We start from the raw sequence: 15,931 nt of genomic DNA on the forward strand, positions 1-15,931 counted from the left end.
CCAAATTGCAATATTGAAATTCAAATCGATTAGGCGAGAAAACGCCACATATTTGCACGTATTGCACGAAGGATAAAGAAATATGAAGAATTCGCCGAACTATCTGCAATATACAAAACACACACACACACAAAAAAAAAACACCACACAACTGATGTAGCAATGGTGAAAAAAAAAATCCAGAAAGAAATGAAGGAAGCATTTTGTTTTTATCATATTCACAACTTTCATAACAGCCCTATATCACTCAACAGAATTTAGTTGCTTGGATGAATAGTTAAAAGTTTATGCCAAATAAATACAAGCGGGGTTGGGGGTGAGGCGGGGAGGTGGGGGGGGGTATGACAATATCAAACATGACAGTTTTTTTAAAAGTTTCCACTACATAAACAAGATTTTTGAAGTTGTTCCTATACAAGTCTTTTTAAACCATGTGCGCCGGGGCGGTGCTTTTTAAATCCCAGGGTATAATTTGAACAATCTTGGCGAAAAAATATTATACGATGCTACATATCAAATATCAAAGCCCTAGGCCATGTGGTCTTGTACAAAAAAGATTTTTAAAGTTTTCCATATATAAGTCTATATAATCAATGTGACCCCTTTTTAACCCTAGGGGAATATTTTGAACAATCTTGGTAGAGGACCACTAGAAGATGCTTCATACCAAATATCAATGCCCTATGGACTGTGGTTTTGGACAAGACTATTTTCAAATTAAGTCTATATAAACCATGCGACCCCCAGGGCGGGGCCATATTTGATCCTAGTGTTATAATTTGAACAATCTTATTAGAGACCCACTAGATGATGCTACATACCAAATATCAAAGCCGAAGGCCCTGTGATTTTGGACAAGAAGATTTTCTCTAAATAAGTCTATATAAACCATGTGACCACCAGGGTGACCCCTAGGGCGCGGCCACATTCGACTCTTGGGGAATAACTTGAACAATCATGGTAGAGGACCACTAGATGATGCTACATACCAGATATCAAAGCCCCAGGACCTGTGGTTTCGGAAGAGAAATTTTTTGAAGTTTTTCCTTTCGGTTGAATTGGCAATCAATTCTTTGAACAATCTTGAAAGAAGACCACCCAAAAATTATCTTTGTAAAAGTTTCGTCAAAATTTGCGTTGTGGTTTAGGAGGGGATGTTGTTTAAACGAAAACGTTGACGGACGACGGACAATCACTGACAACAATAGCTCACCATTGAGCACTTAGTGCTCAGGTGAGCTAAAAAAATTGTGCCCCGGGTGAGGATCGAACTCACGACCTTCAGATCGCTCTGTTGTATATGAGATTATGAGACTGACGCGCTGCCTACTGCGCTACCGAGGCACTTGTATTAAAATGATGTTGTAATATTGAACAAAAAATGCAGCTCGACAACCATAAAAGAGCAACAAAGTTTGTGTTTTCCCTTTTTGTAGGAATGTTAACACATGAACATAAAATTAGAGAAGAAGAAATGGAAATTAAGAAGAAAAAAAAAGAAAAAGGAAATAAAAACAGAAAAAAGAGAACGAGAAAAAAGATAATAATAATAATAATAATAATGATGGTGATGACGATGATGATGATGATGATGATGGAGATTATGATGATGAAGGAGGGGATGAAGTAAATAATAAGTACTATTAGTTTTGCATGTACTTGTGTATTGTCTAGGATCAGTACCAGTATTTGGATCGTGGAAACAAAGAAACAAACAGCGACGAGCAAATATTTCAGATCTTGATTAAACTGGACAGTCGAGATATGAATAAAGTCTAATTTCATTTGAAATTTCATTAATTGCGACGGACAGCATGCGGTGGGGCTTTTGAATAATTCATGGTATTTTAAAAACCTCTATCAAGTTGCAGAGCGAGCAAAACACATAAATATATGTTTTACATGCTATATTCTGTACTGTGCAATGGCATGATAGAATGACGAATTATTACATGTCAGTATGCATTCTTGTGAAGCAATCGGAGAAAAAAAAACTGGTAAATTATCTAGAATTAACCATAGACATATCAATACATACTAACGGTCTGCTGCGAGTAGAAAAGTCAGAAGAAAATACGGAAAATGTTCCCCATCCCCGACAAATCATTATCATGTCTATATTCTTTTTTAAACTAACAAAGTTGTTGATCTCTTACAATTTGAACAAGCAAACCTTTCGGCACGTATGAAGTACATGTAAGTGAAAAACAACGGCAAATTTACACCCCACCGCCTATTCTTACGTCAAGAAGACATAGTAAAAGAAATTAATTCGTCTTGCCTTAAATCCCGTGTTTTTCAGTTCATTTATTTCCTTGTATTAAAATGATGCATCATGGGGAGAAGATGAAAATATCAAACAATATTTGATTATCATTACATTGACGGCCTCTCATTTTATTCCGCTCCTGGTCGGTAACTTAATTAAGTAAATTTGTCGTGAACCAGTCTAATTTGTGAGTCATGTGATCAATTTGTCGCGTGCAGAGTCCATTATAATGACTTCCGGTCAAGAGAGAAAGATGGCAGATTTCATTTTGCTTTATCATTTTCCATCGTCAGAGTAATTTTTATAAATTCCATTAATAATGTGATTTACATTTTGCGAAATGTAAAATGCATGACGCACGCTGATCTTTCTCATGCTTATTACACATGAAAACAATAGTCGCCGAGGTATTCCGCATAACCAGCCTTTTTTTTATTCACTGAAAATCCTTCATTTCAAGAAAAACTTCTGAAATGATGCAGAAAGAACTTTAGCAGAAATAAATGTATGGGTCATGTTTCTTCAAAGAAATGCTTTTACACAGACACCATGTTTACTATACAATGCCAAAAAACTGCACCGCAAAAATGTGCAGGGTATACACTTACAAATGCATGGGTTTCTCTGTTAAGATAATTTTTCTCAAAATATTTCCTAATATTCAGTTATTCAATAATTAAAACGTAAATCAATTTTTAAGAAAGTGATCACGTGAATTTTTTTTTCAAAATAACTAAATGTAGATAACGAGTTTAGAAAAAGATTGTTCAGTTGGTTACAGACCTATAAATACAAAGATTTTTGCTAAGGGAGCATGCGAGGCTATGAGGTGTCTCTCCACGCTGATCGGTCAAACATAACTGCATGGGTATAATGATTTTTAATTATAAAAATAAGTAAAATATCAGGGAATTTATAAGATTACGATGGTAGTACTATCGGCTTTCTTACTTTGTTGAAATAATAGATGTTTGAAAATACTGCCCACTTATGGAGAAATCCGCAGAAAATCACAGAGACTAGCCAGCTTTGTCATTTATCCACCAGGAAGTTGCAGAATCCCAAGTACAAAAGAAGACTATGTGTGGAGCTAAGTATGTTCTGCAAAACCGAAAGTTGAAGAAGCCCAAGAACTCGATAAAAAAGAAGACTTTGTGTTGAGCTAAGTTTGTTCTGCAAAACACTAAGTTGAAGAAACCCAAGAACTCGATAAAAAAGAAGACTCTGTGTTGAGCTAAGTTTGTTCTGCAAAACAGAAAGTTGAAGAAACCCAGGAACTCTATAAAAAAAGAAGACTTTATGTGGAGCTAAGTTTGTTCTGCAAAATAGTGTTCGTTCAAATTTTTGAACAAACAGATAAATAGATCACCCATATTTTTGTACACATACTGGTGTTTACTTTTAAAAATCCTTTTTACCGAAGAACGACTTTACTTGTATGAAAAAAGAAGTTCTAAGAAACTGCATACAAACACCAATTCATATGCATTATCTCCCATAGATTTTGTCACTTGCTTAATGCGATACAGTTGTTTCCAAAAACACCATCCTATTAAGAACACCCCACAGTATGCGTCAAATTAGAGAAAATATAGTGCCGTTTCTTGATAGATACCTGCTGAAAATACAATGTAAAACTTTGATATATTTGTTCCGCTGACATCGTGTTTGATGTACTTCAGACAGACATGACATATGTATACATACTTTGTTCCAGGATGTATCAAAATGAAGACCAATTATTTACCATGTTAGACGCACTATCCAAATATTTACGTTCAACTCTGGCACACCCACTGCTCGACCGACAGAACAGATTAGGAATTATTCATTACGTTTGCGGTCGCTGATCCGAATTACCGTATACATCCGAAATCACGACCAAGATCTTTATAAGCGGGCACATGTAAGATTTTCTTGTAAACAGTGTATCAGAGACGATTGTGTTCTTTTCATATGGCATTGTAGATGTAGTAAGCAAAACAGTGTTTTATTAAGCTTAAGACAATAAAATAAACAATTTTCTTGTAATTCTTTTTTTTTTTTTAATTTGGGAAAGAAATTATTCTGATTATATTCTATAAATATATTTTTCTACACAAGGCAGATTCCTGGACTTATTGCTGATATAAGATGTTCTGTCAGATAAACAGAGAAGGCCAAAAGAACATTATTATGGCTATAATCTGTGTACCAAAAAGTGTGTTTTGTTTTTACTATGGAAAAGAAAAAGGGACATATCGAGCTAAAAGTAAGAAATATCAAAACCATATCGCAAAATATGATGGTATTAAAGAAATTCAAAATATGTGCAAAGAGTGTGCAAAATGTCTTATTAGAATAAATTCCTCATACTGAAAAAATTGCACCAATTAGTTTCTCATCGCTACTTCTGTTTGTCTTAACAATGCCTCTAATGAAAAAGGCATGTTACCCCCGCCCTGTATCGATAAGCGCAAAATAAACAAGTGTGTTTTACCATCTATTTAGAGTTTTAGTTATCTTCATTTTATCTATTTATTTAACAGATGTACTATGTGTTATCAAAGAGTCTTAGAGGTTCATTTCAAAATTCAGAAAAACGAGCAGGAACTCCCAAGAAATTTCTCGAATATCTGGGATTTACATTTTCTGGTGTAGTATTACATCAACCACTTAGGCTGATGTGAAGTGTATTACTCCGTGAAAGTAGATCCACACTTACGATAATTTATAACCGCTGGGTTATGATGTAGTCAATTACTTTCAGTCAATCAAAGGCTTGTTAGAATTCTATTAAAATGTCTGACGAACTGAAATACAGTTGATAACTTATCAGAGAAAGAAATTATAGAAAATTCAGAAGCTGCGTGTTAATATTCAAGGTATTTTTTTTTCAAATGCCAATAAATATGACAAATATAAAATAGTCTAACTGGTTACCCAGGAAGCAGTTCACAGCAGGCCGATATCGAGCCGATTTAGTTTTCAATACCGGCCCGTTATCTGTTTTCCAAAGGTAACGCAGTATTGGTCCTACATTGGTTTTCGACAGAGAACAGTTAGTTGTTAATGTCTGATATCCGCTTAACGTGGGCCTGACCAATATCGGCGATTGGCCACATTTAAAGATTAGTCTTTGCAGGACTGAGCAAAATTACAGCAAAAAAATTACTAAGTCTTAGTCAGTGTTTATTGTTGTTTAAATCGGCCATTATTTAGCTAGCGCATGCGCGTTACGTTCAAGGGGACCGGAAGTGTAACGTACTTCAACAGTGGAGTGAAAAAATAAAAACTGAAAACATTCGGACAGCTTTTACCGTGCACACGTGCTTTACTCTTGGCAAGCTAAAGTACCAGGAAAGCTTCCAGAATTAGAGCGTCGTCTGCATCGTGCACTATCCTCCAATAATATCCTGTAAAAGTGGCCCGCAAGGGTTACCGGCGGCTACTATATAGACATGCTTAAAGGCTTATAATGCCTTTGTTTAAAATGTGGCTGAAATTTTTCGTTATTGAAATAAAATATGTTAATTTCTTATTAAATCCTATGTTAGACTAGCTACTAGACTGATAATAAAGAATTTGTCACGATATTTCAGCTTTTGTATTTTTTCTTTTATTTTATGTGATAGTGACAATTACCAGTCTATTTTAGAGATTTTCTCAGAGAACTGATTGTAATATTATCAGTCTACGATATTGGACATAGGACATACACTGACTATATTCACAATTTAAAAATGAAAAAGATGTAGTACAGTCTAGGAGCTAGTCTAATACCATGTATGATAATTGTTTTCTACATGTTTGACAGAGATTTGAATTGTTAATGAATACAGCAGAAGGTTTTATTGAATCTGCTGTCTTTGATTACCTCCCTTTGTAGCTCTAACAGTACAGTCTCATTTGCAGTATTACAAGTAACGCTTTTCTAACCAAACAATTTTGCAAAACATCTATTTGGACAGCTATTTTATCAGTTTTTATCATAAAATTTAAACCCTTATGGAATTATAAATATACACAAATCGGAAAATAAGCAGAAAGTTTGCTTACTTGTATTGCTTCTCATACGAGAGAAAGTTTGGTCACCAGCTAGATATTTCCCATTTTTATATTTGCTCACTTTAATTATCTCAGTGAAATCCGTATCACTGTTTTTAGCAGATTATATAAAAAAAATGAATAGCTTCAAGAGTAGTCTCCTATACAACAAAGCATAGACTCTAGACAGACGATACAATATATTTATCCAGAGCCGCATGCAGTTATAAATTATTGAGATACCACCGGAAAAATTGTCTTCCGCACCAGTTATGACACTTGATACCGTGGTTTTGAGGAATATGGTTGGCAAGTAATCTGACAGAACAATGAATATTTTTTTTGCTTATGAAAAAACTCAAGGTCCCAGCTGAACAAATGTACATGTATACTATCAACATAGTTTTTCTTCGTTTTGTTTACTAAAATTGTGATACTGAAATGCTTAAGAAAATAAATTCTGACTACAGACATGAACACATTTTCTTATAATTAAAAACCTAACATTTCAAGGAGTGAACATTATAACATGTCATTTCTTTGCGTTCATTTTATGTGTCAGATTACTCAAATGAGGATTTATTTTACAAATACCCAGTAACTACATTTTTTGGGGGGTGGGGGGGAGGGGTGGGTGTGGGGGGGGGGGGGGGGGGGGATAAGTTGTATATTCTTACCAAAGTCATGCCACTTAAAGGGATGTGGTCACAAAATAGAGAAAGTAATTAACTGACTGCTTCGGTAGTCACGTTACAAAATTGACTAGCCACGCAACCAATGGAACTGACTAGCCAACAGCCTAACTAAACTGACTCTAATGGCCCGCCCGCTTCGCTCAATACGGAGAGCGCAGATGTACGGATCGCGAGGTCGTGAGTTCGATCCCCGGGGCGAGGCGTATATGTTCTCCATGACGATTTGATAAAAGACATTGTGTCTGGTATCATTCGTCCTCCACCTCAGATTCATGTGGGGAAGTCGGCAGTTAATTGCGGAAAACAGGTTTGTACGAGTAACGAATCCAGGTAAATTGGGTTCGGTGTACTGCCCGCCGTAACATAACTGAAGTCCAGTTGAAAAACGGTGTTAAACCCAACCCAACTAACCAACCACGTTAAGTTGCCGACGAACTACTGGAAGTCAAGTTCCATTCAACTTGACAATGTTTAATGCACAGTGCCACCGTATTGGCCTCGTATAAGCAAGTTTTGTAAATTAGCGGATATAGAAATAAATTTTTAAAAAAGTGTAATGTGACTACCTTAAATGAATAGCAAACGTCAATATGATAGAAAAAGGATTTTTGGCAATTTGGCATGTCATTATTCACAACCTGGCTTAATGCGTTATTTCACTTGAAGTTATTTATTTCTGTGCATGGATTGTATATATTTGTATAAAATATGTCAAGATCTTTTTAGTTTACATTTTTGAATTTTTCTCAGACAAATGTCTGACACTGACTGCTTGGCATATTTATTCAACAAAACAGTGTTTCTAGTTTCTGAGATATTCCATTCACATCTCTACATCGATCAGGCGGGGCTTATCAGTCTTCTATACAGACAGCCGGCGTCAAATTAGCATCCAAAAACATTTATCAACTTCTTAAGAATACTTATTATTTACTGTACTACATAAAAAATAAATTATAAAGTATTTCCAGCATTAACAAAAACTACCCGTGTGTTCAGTTACTACGGTGTCCTGTTAGGGCCACCTGTTAAGTTCAGTACATGTATATTGAATAAAGAACATCATTAAAACGGTACTTGTAACACTTTTGAGGACTATGCGTGAAGGGTTTTCATCTAAAATATAATACTATATCTGTAAAGATCAAACAAGTCTCGAAACCCTTTACACCCGACATTAATTACACACTGAAGTAAAGTAATGAAACATTTTTGTCACGCACCCTCGGCGGACCTTATCACGTGTCTTTCATATGAGAAAAAAAAACTATTCCAATATTAATAATTATGCCAATTTGCTACTTTTCATCATTTTTTCATGATTGCCAGGGAATATGGGCTGAACTTCAAGAATTTATTTACTTACTTTAATTTCCCGCGACGTATTTAAAAGGATACAATAGTATACTTGCGATACTTTTTATCTTTATTTATGAAGAGCTCGTAAATAAATCCCGCGCTCCATGAATGTAAACGTTTTTATTTAACATTCAACACGTTTTGTATCGGCAGTCAGACCTCCGACACGGCTATGTGAAGGTTATAGATGAATTTTATTATTCCGCTGACAGTTACAACCTAATTACCGTCAGCGGAAGAAATTCGAGAACTAGACTGAATTTATGTTCAATTAGCAAATGTTCGGATATTTCCGTTCGGCTGTTTCCGTGGCTTACCCTAGACAATATATCAAAAAAAAAAAAAAATGTTCATCTTTTGCTATTTTATCCGAATCCCCTTCTAGCATTGGCTGTATATATCTGACTACATATAAATTTTAAAAACAAAGGTTCTGAAAGATATGTATTAAGCAAATGTGCATTTAACTACATTTTCTCTGCTTTTGGTACTACAAAAATTTACGAAAAACAAATATTGTGGTGAGTGCGTTTTTCGAATTTACTGTTAACCACCTCTAAAAAGAGGTCATGTTCCAAAGACCCTATAGTTGCATTTCCAGTTTGAGTACATACTTCAGTTATTTAACGGCGGACAGTTAACCTAAACGGTGTTCCTTGATTCTGTACCAGTAAAAAGTGTTTTCCGCAAAAACTGTCAATTTGTTCAAATGAATCAGAGTTAGCAGAAAGACTTCAGAAAGGATGTTTTTTATCAGATCGTCACGTAGAACTTAAAATTCTCTTCCGGGGGTCGGACCTATGATGTTTTTGTATAAATCCTCGAGATTCCATTGCAATAATTCATCTTCTGAATTATAATATATTTTTTTTTTATTTCCAACCAGACATTTACAAAACAAAGAAAGATATACAAATGAAATATTGCGTAACGTCTCATACGCATGAAGGCATTTTTGAGCATGTTGATTATATTTTTTACATACACAGAGCGTGGAACGCTAATAACCCGATCGCCTAATCAAGAAACACGTGCAGCGACTGGGGCACGTGGTTAGATAGGATTCTTGTATTTTTGCGTTGATTGTGGCAAAATATTGATAACACTGCACATGATTTGGTGCAAAGATTATAACCGGTATGCTTAACAGATCCTTTGTTTATGATATATTGTGCTAATTATCGCGGAAAAGAAGATAAACATTCGAGAATTTACGAGATTTTACGAGATGTGGCGTTTCAAATTTGCAAAAATATCGTCAATCTTTCCTCTTCTACTTTTTTAATGTTTTATCAGGATGAAAAGAAAAAATATCACACCAGGTCCCACACAGCTTTTCCCTATTAAAACATATAAGAATCTATGATAAATACTTACCAGGGGCTGATCAAGGATTATAGTTAAGGGGCTGGAAGAATTTGAGGTGACTCGGGGCTACTCAACTTCAGCAATTAAAACACTACTGAAAAAGTTTTGAAAATGAAGCGAGCCTAAACTTTTGACTAGTGATATCAAAAATGAATACTCGTCGGATTTCACTTGGGTTGGGGGTTTAATTGGGTTCCCAACCACCTGTGGACCCTCTTGGCTTAGATACATTTACCAATGGTCTGAGCATCACAACTTGTATCTTAATTAGACGTCACACTACATTCAGTAAGGTCGGCTGGAGTCAAGCGTCATTTGTCCTGATTATAAAACCGGTTAAAACAATGAAACGTTGTACAGTAAAACCCCTCTGTTGACGACACCTTTGAAAATCGAACTCTCTCTCTTCAAAACAGATATTTTCGTTCCCATTTGACAACATGGTAAGAATATCAACCTCTCCAAATGAAAACATTCAGTACTTTTTTCGCACTATGCTTTAAAATTCCAAACTTACGTACTTACAAAAGTTTAGAGTGACATAAAAACCTATGACACAAGGGAAGTAAATCATACTGTATTCTACTGAACCGAAAACAGAGTTATCATACATGCTAGTCTTGATTTGTCACCATGCCTGATTTCCGCACATAAATTTCACTATGTGACATTTTGAATTAAGTCACTAGAAAGCGAAACTATTCAAAGTATTGGATGACATTTAGCGTAAGAAGTAATTGAAATACTTCACTATTATACGACACCGTGATCTTACCAAAAAGTATTGTTCGTTTTTACAAAACCCCGGGAATCGGGATGGGGTTACCAATTTTGACAAAATTTGATATGCTAATTTAACGCTGATTATGGATGAAAATGGTTGAAAGTGATCATATTTATTTTTAAAATGATTACGATCAAGTAAAGGGTGAAATATATGTGCCCACCGTTTATTTTTACTAGTAAGAAACAAGTTGTTTTTTTTTATTTCAGATGTGACCCTGATACAAATTACGAAACAAAACATCCCCTTTTTCATCATCTGATTAGAATAATGCTCATATTATGCTAAACTATCGGAATATGATGAAATAAGCTGTCATAAAAAATAAAATTGCCCAATAAAACCACAATCAACGAAGATAAAACGGCAACAGTTTTCTCTGTAATAAATCGTGACTGACCAATACGCCATTTTTAGATCTTAGGACACCGCCAATGCTATAATGAACAGCTGGACTTCAACACCCTATCCTTGTACCACTATGTATTTTTCAAAGTCAGTGCAGTTGGCGAAAGCTAATCGTGCACGCTGTACGACCGCATCTCATAATATGACATATTTCATGATAATAAAACTGAGTTCGGAGACCAGTCCAAAATTACGAGAGTTGCATTGGTCAATCTGCAATCTGTGCTTTGAAATAACCAATCAAATACTCGAGATTTGTGACTGGTTCTCAAAATTCGGCACTATCTACTGCTTGTTTGTTTTGCCGGAAACTCCGCCTGCGAGTTAGTTAAGTAAGTTCAAAACAAGTTAAATACTTCTTAAAGGTTTCTGTTTGGAATGTACATGTCAAACCAAATTGTATCGTTTCACTATACAGAGTACATAGGACACTGTTGAGAAAATGTGCATGTAGTTTTCCCTATAACCTTCAGTTAAACAATGATGCCGATTTCATGTACATCTATTTAAATTCAACTTATTCCCCTTTGTTACTTACACTATACATTTACGTACAATACACATTTAAAAATTAAACATATTGCGTGAAAGACCTGACAAGCAAAAAAGAATTTTATTTGGGCCACATTTGACAGACAGTTATAGTAAGCAAAGAGATCGAAATCAAATAAAAAATAATTTCATATTTTCTTTCTATTTTACTATACCATAATTATGTCCGCAATTTTGTTAAAGGAAGAACACAGAAAACATTTATATTGATATGTCAACCTAACAAAAAAACTTTTTTACCCTCTTTTGACATAACATGACAGCTAGGGTCTCCGCTTGTCGATTTAAAAGATAAATTTTGACACTTTACAAAGATCGGCCTCTCTATTGTAATTTGCGAAAAATGGACTTTTTGTGCATTTCGTTTTACTCTATTCTATGGGCTGACATGCCTTTTTTAAGTAATATGGGGGTATTCATTTACGTTTAGATAGCACGCTGTTTGATTTTATTGAAACTGAGCAGTTTTTATTGGCTTGTTTAAAAATATTAACGGATTTTTTCGTGATTATATTTGAATGGTATAGTATAGGCTTTTTGACGATTGTACCACAATGTAAACAATAAATTAACTAACTTGTAAATGGTTGAAATTAATGTGTACAACTTATATGAAACATAGAACGTTTTTTTTTAGATTACAGACTTGAAAAGGTATGGCATGGATGTACTTAACTCGCACATTTCCGTCAATTTCCGGAACGCATCGATCACTTATTGGTTACTGCAGACAAATCAATGGAATCAGCTTGTTCTAATGTCAAATAAATATCTTTTTTCTGACAGCCGTCACATGTAAACCCCTACTTGAACCTTAATCTGACAGATAGACCATTGATTGGTGAAAAAACATGATGTCTGCCTTTTTAAAGCAGACGGCTTTTTTTTTGTCCGCTGCAGATCCCGTGCAGATGTTAGATCAGTCTAAATTTAGCCATTATCATAGCTACTGTTTTTGATAAAATCAATGTAAAACCATAAAATCACCACACATACGGACTAAATAAAATGTCCGGGTATAATCCAACATGAGCAGATGAAATTTGTATATCGTCATCGTGTGTCCACCGAACTTTTTAAAAGTGAAATCAACATATCTGTGCATATATGCTTATAATATACCTAATTTAACACGAACCTATATACCCGACCTTTGATAAAATCAATGAATTCCTAACACGTTTTTTTAACACAACGTCACATCTAATGAGCACATACAGTTTGTGTTCTAAAATCTGCAACTTCGCGGTGTTTATCGTTTGATTTACCACGGTTTAAATTTCAGATGCATCTAAATTATAGAAACGATGGACCGTGGTAAACCATATGATAAACCACAAACAGGTATTGCTTATTTTCATTCTAGCATGCTCATTAAAATATTACGATACAAAATATACTGAAATACATTCGCCCGAGTATTAATGAATTGGGCGTCAAGGAGCTATTTCATGCCAAAATGTTCTCTCACCGGTCCGCGCGTCAATCTTTTTTTTTATATCGCAGACTATATAATGTTAGACTGCTTTGTCTGTTGACATGTCACACTTAGTATGTACACTTGACAAATATGGTAATGATATGAAACTGGTATTTTGATAAAAATGATATAGCTATTTTTTAAGTTTGCAGTTACCAGTAATTTTTTCTTACGTTATAGCCCGGATTTGACTTTAAATAAGTAATTATATACTGTACAGGCTATTTCCACTCTACATAACTTTAATAACGAATACAGTACTTCTCCCTTTTCTTCAAGTTTCTCTTGTTTCCAAACCAGAAATTGCCAAAAGTTATAAACACAAGATACTGCAATAAGTGCACTAACTTATATTTGACTTAGGATATCTGTTACTAAAAATTTTAAAAGGCTAATTTCTGCTTTTTCCATTCATATTTTTGAACGAGATCTTAATTCTTTTGCCGGTTTAGCAAGAAAACCGCTGTCTGCATGGATACCAGTAAAGTGTTTTCGGCCACTATATTATAGATTTAGACATGCGCAGTAAACAAAGTCTAGCGCAATACCTTAAAAGTTTATTTTGAAAATTAAACAAAGACTTCAATTTTGCGTGACTCAAGCTTATATTTGACTTAACTATTGAAACAGAGGACACAAATATACAGATGAAGTGAATAAAGTAATGGTCTTTTGATAAAGCATTAGCTCAATTCGTCGTTATTATGGACCTAGTGTAACTTATAATAATTGGGGGAATAAAGTGCCGTATAAGATAAAATAGAAAATATGCATGCGCATTTCGCATACTGTTGCCACCTGGCTTTGAAAATATAGCCGAAAACGCTCAAAACCGTTACTTCCGTTCAGTGCGCATGCGTAAATTTAGCGCCCAGGATATGGCAGTACCGTACATAAAACACCTCGTTATGCATAAAGTCGATGAAATACATCTTTTGTTAAAAAAGTAGTAACATCCCTTTTTTCTGAAACTAGAAACACCTTTAAAACTGTATTTCCTCCTTGTTTTTTGAGATCAGATTTTAATTTCTGAGTTTATTTTTCACGTCGCTCTATCACAATGAAAGAAAATACACACAGACTGTTATATTATACCTATTTATACGAATGTACACAATGATTTGCACAAAATTCGTAAAAATGAAGGTATTGTGAAACTATTTGGTTTAATTAATAGGAACGAGAAAGAATATGCTATGCAATAGTTTAAAGTTTTAACAGAAATGATTTGCTGTTTTTCAAATAACAAATGATCGTTTTTACGTAGAAAAGTTTCACACACAAAATTCCCACGTAAAAGAATGACAATGGAGCAAGTTAGACGATACAAAACCAGTTCGCATTTTTTTTTCTGTTTTCAGAAGTTGGAAACTGTGTAATGATCAGTAAATGGAATATTTGAATGCATACTTCTATCTTCTACCGCGGACGAAGTTATTGTAATATTGCCATATTTACAGTCCAAATGTATTTCCTACGACAAAACTATTTACAGCTATAATGTACATGTATATCAATTCCCTTGAAATCTACTGACACAAGTTCATGAATAGCTTACTTGCTTTAAAACATCACGTCGTCATGTCGTACCAGCATTTTAACTTGACGTTGCTCACGGAAAGCAAACGTTGTGACGTCGCGGCGATGTTCGAACGTTTACTACTCGAACCGTGCCGCAGTTCATTGACGATTTTGACATTTCAGCGATTTATAACTTCAAAAGTATGCACACTTGAATAATTACACAATAAGAACAAACTCGTTATTTCCTTTTGTGCAAGAAATATACATGGCTTTGAGTGTATTTCATACAAAAATGGGAACACTGTACCATGATGTACTATAGTATTTCTGAATAAGATGTGGCTTTGAATACATATCATAATTAACTGGTATACAAGAAAAAATCGTGTGAGTCCGAAAGATATTAAGTTATTATATTGCAAATTTTAAAATGTATACATTCTGGTAAAACATCTACATGTATAACGATCCAGATTCGTAAAGTAAAAACATCGTCTTTTTTTATTGCAATTAAGCATCATTTAAAAAAACACAGGCAAAAAGCTCGGCCCTAATTAATGTATAAAAAGCTGTATGATATGACACTGAAGTGGGTTATAAATGTTATATGAAATTTCTTTACAGGATATGTTTGTGTTTTTTTTTCTGAACGTATTTTATTCATCTCATATTTAAACGAATGACGTCAATTTCCCTTTGAATAAATACTGTACACGCAACTGTATGAACTCTTAGGAACATAGAAGTGTACTTTTATCACATAATGTGTGCTGTCACATTACAAAATACCAGAATTAACGAATGATATTCAAAGTACGATTATATAAAAAAAACAATATATTCCAATCAACTTACGTGAACCGCTTGGATCTTGGTCTTGGTTCTACATGCGCATGCGTAATGAACTCATAATGACCATTTCCTGTAATATAAAGAAATGTTACGGTTAAATATCCATTTATCGCTGTCTGAGTCAAACCGTCAGCAAAAACTTTTGAAAGCAGTTCTTACGACTGGAAGTAGAAAGAAACGACAGTCCGGATCTGAAAATATAGAAAAATCTGCGAATGCCATGCACAAATATAATAAATATTATATTAGGACACAAAAATGCAGATTTTGACTACCGCTTGCAGACTTGACATTAAATCGCCAGGTGATAAATGACAGTTACGGCTTTTACTATTCTTTAAATCAAACGAAGTAAGTTACAGTCTACTTTGTCGCTTGTTGGCTTTAAATTCAACATATATATGGATTTTGAAAGGTCTGAAAGAAACGGCTTAAACAACAACAACAACATCAACAACAACAACAAAACATGATAAAGGGAAACACTTTGTTTTGCAAAAATAAACATAAAAATCTTTTTGCCAGTGTGGAAAAGTACAATAAAAATGCAACCAGACTTACGTTATAAGAGGAAAAATATGTAAATTATTCAAACCAATTATTTTCCCAGTGAA

The 15,931-nt window shown here is 34.4% G+C and overlaps 1 protein-coding gene and 1 non-coding gene across 4 annotated transcripts in view; both read right to left on the bottom strand.

Annotated features, from left to right (window-relative positions):
* LOC123539500 (frizzled-5-like) overlaps positions 1 to 15,931 on the bottom strand; it is a 74,297-nt gene that overhangs the window by 22,764 nt on the left and 35,602 nt on the right. For 2 of the 3 annotated variants that reach the window (XM_045324149.2, XM_053529483.1), the window contains exon 2: positions 15,321 to 15,387. The gene's annotated coding sequence lies outside the window, so the exon portion shown is untranslated. Of the gene's footprint in view, positions 1 to 6,307; positions 6,441 to 15,320; positions 15,388 to 15,931 lie in introns of those variants that run through there. The other variant, XM_053529486.1, reaches the window with a different exon arrangement.
* Positions 1,252 to 1,344, bottom strand: Trnam-cau (transfer RNA methionine (anticodon CAU)). Its single transcript has 2 exons — positions 1,308 to 1,344; positions 1,252 to 1,287 (listed from the first exon to the last, which is right to left on the bottom strand). It is a non-coding gene; the product is annotated as a tRNA-Met (tRNA).

The sequence above is a fragment of the Mercenaria mercenaria genome, chromosome 18 (assembly GCF_021730395.1).
Source record: "Mercenaria mercenaria strain notata chromosome 18, MADL_Memer_1, whole genome shotgun sequence".
NCBI classification, from domain to species: Eukaryota; Metazoa; Mollusca; class Bivalvia; order Venerida; family Veneridae; genus Mercenaria; species Mercenaria mercenaria.